Source organism: Podarcis pityusensis (genome assembly GCF_964106645.2).
Source record: "Podarcis pityusensis genome assembly, chromosome: 11".
NCBI lineage: Eukaryota > Metazoa > Chordata > Lepidosauria > Squamata > Lacertidae > Podarcis > Podarcis pityusensis.
Genome location: NC_138036.1, coordinates 6,889,579 through 6,901,637, shown reverse-complemented (window position 1 = coordinate 6,901,637; position 12,059 = coordinate 6,889,579). Strand labels below are relative to the sequence as shown.

At 45.9% G+C, this 12,059-nt stretch overlaps 1 long non-coding RNA gene across 1 annotated transcript; it reads left to right on the top strand.

Moving 5' to 3' along the window:
* The first annotated feature begins 2,059 nt into the window (after positions 1–2,059).
* On the top strand, positions 2,060–11,413 carry LOC308458796. The gene is made up of 3 exons (XR_013977671.1): positions 2,060–2,384; positions 3,592–3,730; positions 11,154–11,413. It is a non-coding gene; the product is annotated as an uncharacterized lncRNA (long non-coding RNA).
* Positions 11,414–12,059: the final 646 nt, after the last annotated feature.

Below are 12,059 nucleotides of genomic sequence, written 5' to 3'. Positions count from 1 at the left end.
CCGCACCGGATCCTTTGCCTCAGGTGGCATCTGAACCTAGTCTGGGGTCTGATTCTGAAGAGACCCAGTCTGCACAGGTTCCCCTGCAACAAACACCAGCTGGGCCAAGTCAGGGGCCTGAGCCTGCCCTGGCTCCAGATGCGGGGATTACCTCGTTGCCTTCAGCTGGGCCATCACTTACAGCTGCTCCACTACCGGCTGGGTCAGGGGAGGCTGAGGCAGGCCCTGGGTCTAGCAACCCACCGACATCTCCCGAGCTGCAGAGACGAAGGTCTGAGAGAAGGAGAGACCTGAGTACTCGCAGGAGGAGTGCTCGCCTCTGGGCGAAACAGGGAGGTGAGTCACCGAAGGATCAGAACCAGCCGTTACCCCAACAGAGCTAAAAGGCTGTCAGACCCCGCCCCAGGTTGTGGGAGCAATGTTGCTGTTTGCTAGAACTTGTCTGAGACACTGTGCCTGACCCTGCCTGGTTTCTTGCCTTGGCCCTGTCCGACTGACTCCTCACAGAACCCTTGGATTCAGGACCGGACCTGGACCGCATTGCTCAGGTTACCCCCGGGCCCAGCTCACAGCTTTTCCTAACCTAATAAACCCCCTCCAGGTGATGTTGGACAGATAACGAGCACTCACACTTTATAGGTGGGTGCAATTTGCAGGATTGCACATGGGGCTACAGTTCCCAGGGAACTTACTAGAAATAGGGGGCTGGCTTGCTTCTCTGTGTTATTATTCAGAGGTACAAGCCCAGCCTCAGTAATCAAGTTTCTTGCTAGGAGGTGGGGCCAGCCCCAGTATAAATAGGGGGTGGAGCTGACAAGAACCAGGCAGTCGGCTCTGGAGATTCACCCTCCCTACCCTCCCTTTGTTTAATGTTTTCTTGTTTTCAGGTTAACTTTTTCTTCCTGTTTCGCGGGCACTGCTATGGTCTATGGCTGGTTGCTGTTGAAGGACCGGGAAGGAATTTTCCTGCATTGGCAGGTTTTGTCTTCCCCGTAGCAATTCATCACAACTTTGGCGCTTATGGCCTTGGGTGGAATCCTTTAGTCTTTTCTTCCCTATAATGGGGGAGTAGGTTTGAAGTGGTGACTCACCCCCCTGCGGTGGCGATTCCAGGGTCCCCCTCTTAAAGGGGTTATATTTATGGGTGTCACTGGCCATACACTGAAAGGTCGTCAGTGAACTACCCTGCGTGCAGGGATATGGGCTTGGCTGCCTGCTACACTTACGTCTCACAGAGCACCCCCATATCCCATTTACCCTGATGAGCCCCAGTTCCCCTGGCTGGGTGGCTGGGGGGGATACACGCCCAAGGCCTAAGCCAAGGTCTTCTTACATCCAGAAATTTAAATAAAGTTGTGGCCTAATTTTAATTCCATAACATTGTCAGAGTCTTTAATCCACTCCACTTACCTGTGGGGAGGAGTTGCGGTGGACCATGTGGCCATCACCTCACCTCCAGGGAGAGGGGACAACGTCCCCCGTTGCCTGGGGGATCCCGGCCACATCAACGCCAGCCGGCCAATCCAGCAGCTGGGGGGCATGGCCAGGAACAATTTAAACAGTGGCATGAGCCAGAGGACTTCCTCTTGGCTCGCTGCTTTATTCCTTTCTTGTGATCCCTGGGGGCTGGGGCTGTCGTGCCTGGTCATGCAAAATGAAGAACTTCTTCAAACAGCTCAACGGTGAGTTCCAACTATGGAACTCATTGCCCCAGGAGGCAGTGATGACCACCAACCTAGATGGCTTTAAATGAGGATTAGACAAATTCATGGAGGAGATGCCTACCGATGGCTACTAGCGAGGATGGCTATGCAATGCTTCTGAATACCAGTTGCTGGAAACTACAAGAGGGAATAGGGCTTTGTGTTTGAATCCTGCTTGTACAATTCCCATAGACATCTGGCTGGCCATTGTGAGAACGGGATGCAGGATACGATGCGTTGATGTGACTATAGCTTCCATCATCCCTGTGTTAGGTTTCTGTTTGTGCTACTGTGCAGTGTTTGGAGTCACAAGACTCTGTTTACATTCCAGAGATTCCAGACTGTTGGAAGTCTCACGGGAGACGGATGTTGATATTACTGGTTTCCTGTTTCTTTGTATCCAGTTGCCTCTCTGCTTTCACAGAGAGAGGATGTATATTTCTTTTCTGTCTGCGTAGTTAGAAATAAAACTCTTAGCAATGTAGCTCATATTTCTCGTCCTCTTCTGCTGCTTGGACACTCTGCGTAATGAGGGAACGTGCCTGGAGCCTCATCAAAGGCTCAGGTCGTTAATCACCGTCGGAGGACTTGACCGGAGGAGCAGCTCAGCCGAACGCAAGTTCCTACACCCTGATCATTGGCCTCCATGACTGGGACTGATGGGAATAAGAGTCCAGCAAAGTAAGGAGGACCACAAGTTCCCGAACTTACATGATTTACATCTGATACAGCTCTTTGTGTTATAGCCCAGAATCACTCAACAGGTTCACATCCCTTTGTAGTTTCAAGGATTGACTTATGTGCTGCTCTCTGGGTAGGGCTGCCCTTGGAGATGTTTGGAAGCTGTAAGCGAGTAGAGAATATCAGGGGAGCACATTTAACGGCTCTGTGGCAACCGCACAGACAGAATGGGGACTATGCTAGGTTTTTGGTGATGTTGCAGTTCTGCCTTTTCCACGTTCACAGTTTTGAGACTTTACTTTGACTTGATGGATGGTGCAAAAAAATTTTCAATCAGCATCATGAGTTGCCACAAGTGCAAAGGTGAGATCAGTTTCATTCCCGTCAATCAATGCTGATCTTCCGTTGCAATGTGCAGCCCCGTGGGGATGTGGGCTGAGTTCGATGGCACACTCTCTGTCTATGCAGGGAAATGGTGAGACAGATCCTCCTATTTGTTACATTTAAAAAATGCAACCTGTTTACCAAACAGTTATCATCTTGGCAGTGGCGGACATGGGTACTATGGCACCCTGTGCAAGGCCAACATTTGGTGCCCCCTCATTCCTTGCCCAAATGAGGCACTTGGCTTTGGGAAGGAGGAGGGAAGACTCTGGCAGGGTCCTTTTGTCCTCCTACCTCCTTCCTGCAGCTGGGAAAGCACTAACTAGGTTTGGAAAGCAGAAGGGAGAACTCTAGGACCCTGTCAGAGCCTCATGCTTCCTCCCCAAAGTCCAGTGCCTTGCTTATCGGGCTTTGAGATGGCATCCTTTCAGGCCAGTGCCCAGCGAGTGAGCACCATTCACATGGCAATAAATCTGCCCTTGGTCTCAGTTCTTCTTCGGCGTGTTACCAAAGCGTCCTTGGAAAGAGAGGATACAGGCATTGTCCAGTTATTTTGTGAAGTATTCTGGAGTAGAGGGGGGAAAGAATTTATTTGAAATATTGGAACAGTCTCCCTCGGGAGGTTGTGGGTTCTCCTTTCTTGGAAGTTTCTAAGCAGAGGTTGGATGGCCATCTGCCATGGATGCTTTAGCAGAGATTCTTGCATTGTAGGGGGTTGGACTAGATGACCCTTGGGGTCTATGATTCTATGAAACAAGAGGGTTGAAAGAACAGGGCCAAAACAAGAGCAACACACCCTTCTGCTTTCATTTTTGCTTGGCAGAGACGATGACTTAACATTTGTCACATCAACGGCAGAGGAAGGAACACTGAGAAAATAAGAGGCATAAATGTGTGATTTCCTCACACGTTTCGTGAAGAGTCACCAATAGCCTGCGAAGATGGTCCTGCATATAGACAAGGTGCCGGCTGTTTCCTTTACTTTGAGCTACTTAACAGTGCCACCTGGTGCCTAAAGACCTAGCAGATGTGGAAATTTCACCCACCCAAAAATGCCGCTCTCTTGCAATCAGAGAGATAGCAAATGACAAGAGTTAGGCACACAGCACAGACGTTCTTATTGGCACTTCCAACCTAAATTTAAACACTTTCACCACTCTCGTTTTCAGTGCAGAGGACAGAGTGCTCTCACCATGGAGATAAAAAATACAGAGAAAAGCAGTGGGAGTCATGAACAATATAAGAAATAGCCTATGTTATTAACAAAAATAGCAAGACAATATGTAGTAATAAAACATGCCAACCCAACAAGGAATTCTTCATTTCTAAACTGGTTTGGACACAGGAATGAAATGAGATATAATCCAGAGATCTCATCAACAACTCCACAATAGTCTCCTCTTCATAGGAGAATTCGGTATTTTCATTTCAATCTATTTTATACACCTTTTGGGCACCAGGCAAAAACATTTCTCTTTAACCAGGCCTTTGGCTGATTGACATCCAATGCCCCTTCAAAATGTGTTGTGTTGGCTTGTTCTTTTTTTTTTATTTTGGTCATGTATTTTGTGTTTTTATATTCCCTGGGGTGGAGAGGGGCACTGTTTTGTGGTTTACCTCAGGTGCCAAAATGTATTGGGACTTCCCAGCATGATGTCATGGGTCCCATGATGCCAAGAATGATGGGGCAGAGTTGGCAATCTGGGATGGAGGAAGGCGACAGCCCAAGCATGACTTGGATAGGGGCCCTGCCTTGCTATTTCCAGTTATCCCAAAAGGGGAGGAGGAAGAGGTCACCAAGGCCATCCTGCCTTCTGAGAGTGATGTTCTCACAATGACAGGGGAGTTGGCTGGTCAATCAGCAGACCGAGGATAGGAGCTGGAGGAAGTGTCATAGGCTCATAGAATTATAGAGTTGGAACGTACCACAAGATTCATCGAGTCCAGAGGTTCTCAACTTGTGGGTCCCCAGATGTTGTTGGACTACAACTCCCATCATCCCTGAGCTCTAGCCTTGCTAGCTAGGGGTGATGGGAATTGTAGTTCAACAACATCTGGGGACCCACAGGTTGAGAAAGGCTGATTCTAGTCCAACCCCCTGTATTGCAGGAATCTCATCTAGATCATGACAGATGGCTAGCCAACCTCTGCTTAAAGACCTTCAGTGAAGGAGAGTCCACCACCTTCCAAAGGTGTCCATTCCACTGTCAGACAGCTCTTAAAGTCACAAAGTTCTTCCTGATGTTTAGCTGGAATCTCCTTTCTTGGAAGTTGAATCCACTGGTACAGGTCCTTGCCCCCAGAGTAGGGTTGGACTCAACTTCTCTCACCAAGGAAGTACCACTGTCCTCTCTCCAAATGAATGCATTAGAGTCATGAGACCTGAGCTTGAAACTACACGTTTCAAGGGACCAAAAGATCCAGTTTTGCAGAACTCACCAGCAGTTCTATACCAATCCAAACACAACAGTCTGCCCACTAGGCAATGCTGTCTCTGAAACCGTCTCTGTGACCTGTAACAGCTGGGGCAGCATAAGCTTGCTATTGTGCAAGTTGCAAAAATCCACAGCAATTCTGAGCTGTGCCTAATCATAACCCAATCTCATGTTCATGTTGTAAGATTCATGAGCTAACAGCTTCCAGATAATACAGCCGAGTATTTGGAAAAGAATAATTTATACAATTTCTGCCTAGAAGGTTTTACAGCCAGGCTAATCCTCTATTACAGACAAGCTAACCGAGATCATTCATGATTCATACCTGTGGCTTTGTTGTAGTTAACAATAAACAGGTGGATGTCATGTTCGGCTTTAAAACAGAGGGAAAGAAATCAATGTTTTTGGAACTGAAAGGGAATGCACATGAGGCTGGTGGCAATTTAAAATGTGCAAGGAAAAGTTATTTTCAGTGTGTTTTCCAAAGGTTTATTCAGTGGGACTTGGATCAAACTGGACACAGCTGACTCAAGGCATTCATTTTGCTCTCTAGGAAAAAGAATAAGATGGTCCCTCCAGCGGCCAGAATCCAGTTGGACCAACAACTAAATTTTACATCCATATTAGCAATGGGATAATGTCCTCTGCCTTGGGAGGAGCAAACCTGTCAATTTTTGTCTCTTTCATTTTCTCACCCTTCAGTTCAGTGCTCCATATTTTGATATCAGTTTGCATTCTTTTGAAGAAAAAAATTCACCAGGAAAATTCACCAGCATTTTACTCTGAATCTCTCGGAATATATACTTTTTAAAAAATGTTTATCCCATTACTACCACAAACAAACTTGAGGGCAGCATAGTAGTTATGAGGATGCAAGACAGGTTGTAAGGCACTCCCAGCTTTATCCTCCAAGAGATGATGATGACTGGTTAGAGGGAAAAGTGGGAGGAGGAGGTGTCAGAAACTGAAGAGGTAACAAGGCTTAGTGAGCAGGGAGAGTCTGTGGCAGAGAGTCTAGAGACAGAGGCAGAAGAGGAAGCAGAAGAGGAGAGAGACCAGGAGCCAGAGATCAGCCTGGCTGGGGAAGAGGCATGTGTGTCTCCCCATCCTGCTGTGACAAGCTCCCCTCCCTGCTGGTCTCCCAGGCAGCGGCGTAGCGTGGGTTATCAGCACCCGGGGCAAGGCAAGTAATTTGCGCCCCCTAACCCGGGGCAAGGCAAATAATTTGCGCCCCCTAACCCGGGGCAAGGCAAGTACAGTAATTTACTCTCCCAAGCAGCAGCAGCGAGGCTTCTCTTTCCCCCGTGCTCTCCTGGAGCTGCCTCTTTTCTTTCCTTTTTTCCCTTTCTCCAAGGCTTTTCGCTTTCTCTCCTTAATTGATTCCTCCTCCACACCGCAGCGTTTCCTAGCTGCTTCCCCCCCCTTCCCCTCTCTCTCCTCCTCGCTCTGCTTGCCTTGCCCTGCACCGGCAGCAGCAGGCGCAGCCAGACCCCCGCCAGCCAGCCCGCCCGCCCGCCCACCCGGCTTCCTCTCCTTTTTTTGCCCGCGGCAGAAGGCTTCGCTCTCCCCCTTCCGCGACCTCCTCGCCAAGCCGAGCGAGCGCGGGCTCCCTAACCCGTGGATTTTAGTAGGGGCAGAGAGCTGCTAGTGCGAGCGCGCCCCCCGCCCATGTTGCGCCCGGTGCAGCCGGCCCCCCTGGCACCCCCCACGCTACGCCACTGCTCCCAGGACCAGGAGAAGCATGAAGAGGGCAGAGGAAAAATTAGCATCATGCAGGTGCCGTCTCAGGGTTGCTTGGGGAAAACCTTGGGGAGGAAGAGACCTTCAGTCTCAGCAGGACCTGCTGGAGATGAGTTGCTATACCCATTAGGCATGACACTCCTGTGCAGATCCTGTTTTTGCTAATAAAAAGTTAACACCAACTTGCTCAGCATAATTTACTGTTTTCTACCTGCTGACTACCTGCCCTCGTTTCATCCTGACTCCACCCTCCACTGACATGCAGAGGTTGTATTTGAGGGAATGTGGCCTTTGAGCTGAAAACTGTTCCCCACCCAGGGGATATTTATAAAGATACAAATTGTACAGGCAATGCCTGTTTTTATTCCTTCTCCCATTGTTCAGCTAAATTTAGGATATGTGTACAGAAGCCAGATGCCCTCGGATTTTGGGGTATTCTCCCATCCATTTTCATTTTCTTCGCAGCCCAGCTGTGGCATGTTTCTACAACTCCCAAATTCCCACTATTTCTACAAAAGAATGCTTTGCTGGCCATGCCTTTATAGAAATATATTTGGCACCCAGGAAGTCCAGAGTGGATCATGGTTCCCTAACATTTCTATTGAATCTGTAACAGATGCACTGTCGTTATTATTATTTTTCCTTTCAAGAGAGAGGTGGAAGGTCTGCGCTGCTAATTTTCTCCCTTGGGCAATGATAGCTGCTACAGTTATTACGACCCTGTTTCAAAGTATAGAACAGCATTTTTAAACAATTAAATGAACCTTCTTCTTTTTTTAACTAGAAATACATTTTTTTTCAAAGGACAGAGTTTGAAGTAAGAGATAATTGTGAATCAATATGTTTCTTTGCCTGCAGTTGTAGGTTCTAATTCATCCATGCAGCATTTATTTTTACTGAATCCACACTAGAAAGCACAATATAATTATTGCCCAATAACAGCATGAATCATTCTCAAGCAATGAAGCGGGGCGACGGCAACGCACATTCCTCAAGTCTTCTGCTATGGTCTATGGACTTACTCAATAAATGCTCTTCTATTCCATTCCTCAAGTCAAGAATTCATAAGCTGCCCCTTCTCCTTCAACACTGACATGCAGGATTGAGAGACCACCATCACAAAGCAAGGACATCAGTTATGCAGTGGCCCCTGCAAGGTGTCTCATGAAACAAAGTGGCCCTCAAGCTGGAAAGCTTGGTTCCTCAACACTTGCTATATACTATAGAGAACTCTTTAGCTGATGGAATGAAATGGAACCCAGACCAGCCTCTCTCTAGATGGGGAGCTGTAATGCCCAGGTGTGAGAAGGCCCTCCCCTCAGCCTTGCTAAATGGATTCACAAATTTTGATGGGACATGGGAAGGTTCTGTATTAATAAACCCATTCATACGGGGGGGGGGTGTTCAGGTAACCACTGAGGGCTTGAAAAGTTATCACAAGCACATAGAAGATGGAGCAAGCTTGTTTTCTCCTGCTCTGAAGGGTAGGACTTGAACCAATGGTTTCAAGTTACAAGAAGGAGATTCTAACTAAACCCCTAAAACCCAGGAAGAACTTTATGACACTGGAACAGTCTTCATCGGGAGGTTGTGGACTCTCCTTCCTTGGTGGTTTTTAAGAAGAGGTTGGGTGTGTTGGGGTTCATAGTCTACGTGCAGCTTGGCAAGTGAGCAATTAGTGTTTTGTCTACAGGCTAGGGAGACAGAGCACGGGGGAAATTTGCCTGGAGATAAGAGGACCTAGTAACAGCTTGGTGAATGGCTGAGGTCTCTCATGACCTATGGCATTGTTTGGCTAGTTAGGAGTTTTTTGGAGTGCTTGGAGAGTGTTGAAGTTCGTGTCTGTATATAGTAACTTGTATATAGCTTGTGAGTTTACTGCCGTATATAATAAACTACAAAATCATGTTACTAGTCGTCAGCTTTGTTCCTGATCGTTGTCCTGACTGAGCAGTCTCGATTGTTGCCTAGGAAAAGCTGCACTACTCTGCTAAGTTGTGCATCATTGAAAAAGTTCAGAGGTGAAGAGACTGGTCCTAGTAGCATGCGAGAGGATTTGAGAAAGTGTTCACAGGCTTCAGAGTTTTAACAGGGTGTCCATCTGTCATGGATGCTTTAGTCAAGATTCCTGTATTGCAGAGGGCTGGGTTAGATGGCACTTTGGGTCGTTTCCAGCTCTATGATTTTATGTTTAAAAGTTATGATTAAAAGCCAGTGTAACTGCCATGTGTCCCTGATATCCAGCTTCAATTAGGACACTCTTGATCTGTTGAAGTTTCTAAACATTTTTCAAAGGTTCTACAGTGCACTACATTAATTCAAACAAGATCAACCAATGCATTTGTCACCAGGTCAAGAATGGAGGGAATTCCCCAACAACTTTGAGTTCCAAAACACACACACACACACACACACAGAGAGAGAGAGAGAGAGAGAGAGAGAGAGAGAGAAGGCCTAGATATGGTATTGTATGTCATTTATAATTGGCTAGTGTGATTTGTCTAGAATCCTGAATTATAGTCTGTAGTAAAATCAGGTGCAACAGTCCTTTCACCGACGCTATTTTATTCCACATGCACATGGAGTTACAGTGTATGTAGCACCTGGAAACCACATAACCCATGCTGCACTGTGACTGACAGCACTGAACAGGTACACAAGGATGTCAACCAAGAACAGTACAATCTCAAAAACAGCATGCCAGCACAAAAGACAGCTGGATGCATTTGAATGGATGGTCAGGGGAAATATATGGTCTGCCATTTTATAAATAAGGAATAACATGAAATAAGTGGAGCATTTACCATCTAGTCTAGGAACCTGTAACTTCTACCTGAAGTGTAATAACTGAACATAAGCAACTGAAGTTTTAACAGAAGCTGTGCTTGATTAGAAGCCTGAAACATCCATTAGATTTAGTATAATTATTAATAGGTTTGCTGTTTCCTGAATGACCATTATCTCCTGATGTAACCTTTGTTTCTAGTTTCTACCAACCTTTATTGGCATAAGTTGAAATAGTAGAATCATAAAACCATACAAAGCTATCCTTTGTTCTATCCACTTCATTCTGTAAAATAAATGTTTCTTATTTGTTCAAAAAAAATAATAAGGAGTAATTCTCAAGGAGGGTGAGAATTAGAACATGAGAACAAAAGAAGAGCCTTCTGGATCTGACCAATGGCGCCTCTAATCCAGCTTCATGTTCTCACATGCGGCCAATCAGATACTTGCTAGCTGGATGTAAGTGCTACTGTGCTCTGTCCATTTGTGTATTCGAGTAACTGATATTCAGAGTCAGTTACTGACAGTTTAGCTGAGTGTTAAGCCTGTTAGAATTCCTGCTCCATGACTGCAGTCATGGGATTTTTGTCTATCACATGACGGTATATGTTTTGACTCCACATAGTGGGAAGTGACTGAGACAGGATGTTTGTGTTACTGTGTTCCATGAAGTGGGACTATTGTCCTTTGTTCTTTTTCTCTTTGCTGTCTGATGCTAGAGAGAGAGGGAGCCATGTTGCAGTGCTCAGTGTGTGTTTATATGTAAATAAAGTAGATTAGCCGAAATGCTGAGTTGCTGAGGTCTGTCACGCAAGTTGTGCAAACTCTGCGGATTCCTAAGTGTGCCGGTGTCGGTTGGCATCAGTCACTGTGATGTTCGGGCTGAAGAAAGTTTTTGAAGCTCCTGGACGAAAGACCAGAAGGGAGAGAACATGTGAGTCGGGCATGTGTCTCTGCCAGGGTCCTACTCAAGAGTAGGACAAGCTCCTGACAGAGCCCACCCGCCTCCGGCATGTAACTGTGTCATTTTTTAATCAAAGCAACTCATTCAATGCTAAATTTCCAAGGATAATATTTTCAAACAAAGTTGATTTTTGCAATATGTTCTATAATTTATTCTGAGAACTCTACGATAGTCCCATGGTTTCAGATTCTTTCTTTCTTTCTTTCTTTCTTTCTTTCTTTCTTTCTTTCTTTCTTTCTTTCTTTCTTTCTTTCTTTCTTATACAGTTGAATCAGGGTCCCTTGACAATAACTGCTCTTCTGAAATGTGCACTTGGGGGATATGTAGTGTGATCCTGCGCCTGCGGCTTTCTAACATTTCACTCCCCATCTGACAAAAAACCAATAACCCGTTTTCTTTTTATTAGCCACCTCGCCAAACAATACAAGAGATGATCTAATCTGCACTGTTTGTCCTGCTTAGCTTAATACAACTGCAGGAGAGTGTTGAAAAATGGCAGAAGCAGAGCCCTGCAAAACTATCGAATGCAGTAACAATGACGTATCGATTCCATGAGCTGGAGGGTAAACTGGGTAGGAGTCAATACCTTCTCCCAAGACCTACTGAACAAGGAAGAATGAAAAGGGAGAAGGTTTGAGAAACAAGATTAAGTTGTAATCATTGCCATACATTCTGTAATGGGAAACCCAGCCGCTGTTTTGCATGGGTCCCTTCCACCAAAGTTGTCCAGGTTGGCATTAAACAATATGAGATTAAAGACTTGTCAGACAAACTAATGAGTTTTGGATTGATTTCTGTCTTCAGCCGTGTTACCAGCATTTCTGACAGCTATGATTTATAGGGTATTCTTTAGGTCTCTTCATGAGAGGAGCTGTTTATTTTACTTGATGGACAAGGTATCTAACGTTTTCTAGTGGAGTGTGCAGATGGCAGGAAGGACAGTAATTGCTGAGGTCATCTCTCAACATCATGGCATGTGCACCCCCTATAAATTAGTCATTGAAATCTCAGGCAATGAATGCCAGCATCCTCCCTCCATATTTTATTTTATTTTATGCTTTGCAACCTTTGGTCAGTGAAGTTCTCTCTGGGGAAGAAAGCATGTCTAGTACTTCCTTTGTTTAATAAATGAAGTTGGTATAGACAATATTCAAACGTCCAGTGTGAATCCTTCCATCTCAGAGATGTTTTCGGAACACTGCAAATTTAGGATCAGCAAAAGAAATGAGACCTGAGGCTTAAGAAGAGGGGTAGTCAACAGAATGTTCTCCAGAGGTTTTTGGATCAATTTCCATAAACCCCAGCCAACATGCTTTGCCAATGGACAGGGATGATGATATGTTTATACTCCACCTTTTTCTCTGATGG